Consider the following 4,776-nt stretch of genomic DNA (forward strand, 5'->3'; position numbering starts at 1 on the left):
AAAAAAAAAAAAAAAAAAAAAAAGAAAGGCTAGCTGACCATGGTGCACATGCCTCTAATCCCAGAGCTGGGGATGCTGAGGCAGGTGGGTCTCTGAGTTCAGGCCAATCTGGTGTACAGAGTGAGTTCCAAGACAACCAAGGTTGTTACACAGAGAAACTCTTGTCTCAACATACCAAACCAAGGGCTGGAGAGATGGCTCAGTGGTTAAGAGCACTGGCTGCTCTTCCATAGGTCATGAGTTCAATTCCCAGAACCACATGGTGTCTCACAACCATCTGTAATGAGATCTGGTGCCCTCTTCTGGCATGTGCGCATGCATGGAGGCAGAATGTTCTATACATAATAAATAGATAAATAAATAAATAAATAAATAAATAAATAAATAAATAAATAAACCAAACCAAACCAAACAAACAAGCAAAAAGACTCTCTTCTGGGACTCAATGATCTCTTAATTGTAATCTTCATAGAATAAAAAAATCAAATTACACACTTCCAACATACAGTGGCACAGAATATACATTACAATGAGCACAGTGAAAAAAATACAGAACCAAAGCAAGACCAAGGCCAGCAAGGGAAACTCCAGATTCTCTAGCCAGTGTCTGATGGTAGAGGGCTTAGACGGTGCTGCCCCTCCTGGCCTGACGCCTACAACACAAGCCCTCTGTTTCAGGTGGTCCCATGGGAGGGCTGTATGCAGTTCTCCTTGGCCACATGAAATCCAGGCTTCACTTTCACAGCTTCATGCAGTGCTCTCTCAGGGTCCCCTCAACTCCTGCCTCTGCCTTTCAAGGCTGGGGTTCCAGGCGCTCAGCACAATAATTCAGTGATCACCTCCTCCTCTTTATTCTTTTTTATATATCTGCTTTAGAGAAACATTTATTCACATTTCATTGTGTTTCTTTTGTTGATGTCTAAATGCTTCTTATGTGTTGTGTCCTTTGTTTTTGTTTGTTTGTTTGTTTTTGTTTTTTTTGGTAGGGTTTCACCATGTAGCCCTGTTGTCCTGGAACTTACTCTGTAGACCAGGCTGCCTCGAACTCACAGGGATCTGCCTGTTGAATGCTGGGATTAACAACACCCCCCCACTCCCCCACCCCCCCCACCAGCTTCCTTGCTTTTCTTGTTGCTGTGGTCAAATTCCTAGCAGAAACAGTTTAAGGAGGAAGTGTTTGCTGTGACTTACCAGGTTCAATGTGCCCCAGCAGAAAGGGCTTGGTGGCAAGGGGCCTACAGATCACAGCCACAGAGAGAGAGCAGTACTCAGCTGGCCTTCTCCTTGCTATAACTGTGCAGGACCCCAGCCTTGGGTTCATGTTGCACACAGTTTACCCAAGCTAAGAACTCCCTTTAGGTGTGCCCAGTTTTCTTCTGGGTGATTCCATATCCTGTCAGGTTGATGATATACTAGCAGTTTGCTTTGTCTTGTGTTATACCACACCAGGCTCACAAGTGACTTGAGAGTTCTTGGAGCTTCTCCTTTTCTGCTACCCCGTGGAATCCAGGGATCAAACTCAGGTTCTTCCCACTAAGCCAGCTTGCTGGACCAAACCGATTGTCTCTGTATGTGTACATATACATACTCATGTACACATGCATGCTCATGTACACATACATACTCATGTACACGTACATACTCATGTACACGTACGTACTCATGTACACGTACGTACTCATGTACACGTACGTACTCATGTGCACATACGTACTCATGTGCATATATGTACTCATGTGCATATACGTACTCATGTACACGTACGTACTCATGTACACATACGTACTTATGTACACGTACGTACTCGTGTACACGTACGTACTCATGTACACATGCATACTCATGTACATATACTTTTTCTTGAGACAGGGTCTCAGATGTGGTGGTGCACGTCTTTAATCCCAGCACTCAGGAGGCAGAGGCAGGCGGATCTCTGTGAGTTCGGGATCAGCCTGGTCTACAGAGCTAGTTTTAGGACAGGCTCCAATGTTACAGAGAAACCCTGTCTCGGTAGGAAAAGAGAGAGAGAGAGAGACAGGGTCTCACAATTTAGCATTACCTGACCTGGAACTCACTATGTAGACCAAGTTGGTTTCAAACTCAGAGATCCATCTACCTCTGCTTCCTTAATGCTGGGATTAGAGGCATGTGCCTCCATGTGCTGCCCAAGGTTGACAATATGTTTTTAATTTATTTTATTTTTATGTGTATGGATAATTTCCCTGCATGTATATCTGTGTACCACATGCACCCGCAATGCCTCCAGAGGTTAGAAGAGGGCATTAAATTCCCTTGAACTGGAGTAGTGAGCCACCATGTGGGTGTTGGGAATTGAACGCAGGTCCTTTGGAAGAGCAGTTGGTGCTCCTAATCACTGAGCCCCCAGCCCCCAGGTTAACAGCATTAGCCATCACATGCTTTATGGTGCGGGAAGAGGGCAAACATCATCAGGAAAATGCCCTGGTCATCAGGAACCTTTGGTATGTCCAGTGCTTATCCAGGACATGGACACCACGGCTGAGCACCGTTTCATGTATGAAAGGCATCCCTATCCTTCTGCATGCTGTCAGTGTCCTTGGTGCACAGGGAGACTGAGCCCAAGTGCTTTGTACCTGCTGTTTCCTTACCTTCATTGTCAACTTTTGCCTCAGATGACTGGGAGTTAATCCTTTTTTTTTTTTTTTTTTTTTTTTTTTTTTGTTTTTTTTTTTTTTTTTTTTTTTTTTGGTTTTTCGAGACAGGGTTTCTCTGTAGTTTTGGTGCCTGTCCCGGAACTAGCTCTTGTATACCGGGCTGGCCTCGAGCGGGAGTTAATCCTTTGACTTAAAATGTTTCCATGTTGGACTGGAGAGATGGCTCAGAGGGTAAGAACTCTGGCTGCTCTTCTAGAGATCTTGAGTTCAATTCCCAGTGATCACATGGTGGCTCACAACCATCTGTAATGAGATCTGGTGCCCTCTTCTGGCATCCAAATATACATGTAGGCAGAATACTGTATACATAATAAATAAATCTTTTTAAAAAAATGTTTCCATGTCAAGGGCTATGTGTATGTCTCATACATACATGTGTTGTTGTTGTGGTTTTGAGACAGTTTCTTTATGTAATGCTGGCTGAACTGTAACTCAGAGACCCACCTGCTCTGCCTCCTGAGTGCTGGAATTAAAGGTGTGCACCAGGCTAGTCCACATTCTCGGGGATACTGTCTGTCCTGGTGAGGAGGACACGGTAGCTGGTCACACTGCATCCACAGTCAGCAGCAAAGAGATGCTGCTGCTGCTGTTTAGTTCTCGCTTATTTTACCCAGGATCCCAGCCCGAGGGCATGGTGTCACTCACATGTAGGGTGAGTCTTTCCACATTGGTTAACCCAGACTAAAATATCCCTCCCAGACATTCCAGAGGTTTATTGGCTAGTTCAGATCCTGTCACACAGACAAGGCTGACTGTACCCTGAGCACAACAGTCTGCTTGCTCTCCCGACTCCTGTGTGGCTGTGTCCTGGGAAGAATAGCATGCCTACACACAGAGCAGCTATCTTAGTTAAGCTTTCTTTCTTTCTTTCTTCCTTCCTTCCTTTCTTTCTTTCTTTCTTTCTTTCTTTCGTTTGTTTGTTTTTTTTTTCAAGACAGGATTTCTCTGTAGCTTTGAAGTCTGTTCTGGAACTAGCTCTTGTAGACCAGGCTGGTCTTAAACTCACAAAGATCCACCTGCCTCTGCCTCCCGAGTGCTGGGTGAAATGAGTTTGCTGTGGGTCCCTGGCAGCTTGATGCAAAAAGCAACCAGTCCCAAGCAGGGACAGTGCATGAGACCACGTGGCAGGTATCCATGTGACAGTGGCAGGCAGACGGGTGAGAGAGACGTACATGGATAGGCACGCCATGCAGAGTGAGGTTGGATATTTATTCAGGGGGTTATGGAGAAGGGGAGAAGAGCAGAGAGAGAGGAGAGACATAAGAGGGGGAAGGGAAGAATTGGGGAGAGGGGCAGAAGCTGCCTCTCTGAGAGGAAGACTGAAAAAAGAGAGCTCAGGCTGGAAGCTGAAGATCAGCCTGCCTCAGTGGATGGGGGAGGGAGGGGGTGTGGCTTGTCTCTTAAAGAGACAGAACAGATCATTACATACCTGTCTCTTTTTTATAATAAAAAGGTGGGAGGTTAGGCACCACAGGTTAAAGGAATTGGGGCAGCAGATTCTCAAGACTTCTTGCTTATTTGTGGGTGTCGTCTTTGGGGGAAACCTGAGAAGGCTGGGTGCTGGCCACACCTCGCATAGCTGGTATCTTTGCTCCTGTCCAGTGTTTATGGTATGGAAATGACTGGTGTCTCTTACACCTGTTTAAGGTATTGGCAGAACAAAGTTAAATTAAGGAAAAAAACATTAAGACCAGGGAGTTGAGGGGAATGTATCTGACCTGTTTAAGGTGGATCCTTCAATTCGGCTCCCTGGAACTCACAAGAATTCTTTGGATTTATGAAAACAGAAGTTCTAGACACACGTTTATAATGACTGTGACATATTTTTGTACCATGAAAAGTATTTTTAAGACCATGGAAGCAGCATGTGAGAGAAATTTGATAACTTTTATTTGTCCTCATACCTTTATAACTTGCAGGTCTTGTATTTGTATTTTACTGAAATTTGTTTGGTGAGATTGTCCTTTTAAACTGACAAAACCTCTCAGCTGTCAAACTGCATCAGAGATCTTTGAGACGGACAAAATTTTACTTGAGTTACTGATTAAAAATGACAGAGAGGAGCTAGAGACATTGCTCAGTG

Source organism: Microtus ochrogaster, chromosome 5 (assembly GCF_000317375.1).
Source record: "Microtus ochrogaster isolate Prairie Vole_2 chromosome 5, MicOch1.0, whole genome shotgun sequence".
Taxonomy (NCBI): domain Eukaryota; kingdom Metazoa; phylum Chordata; class Mammalia; order Rodentia; family Cricetidae; genus Microtus; species Microtus ochrogaster.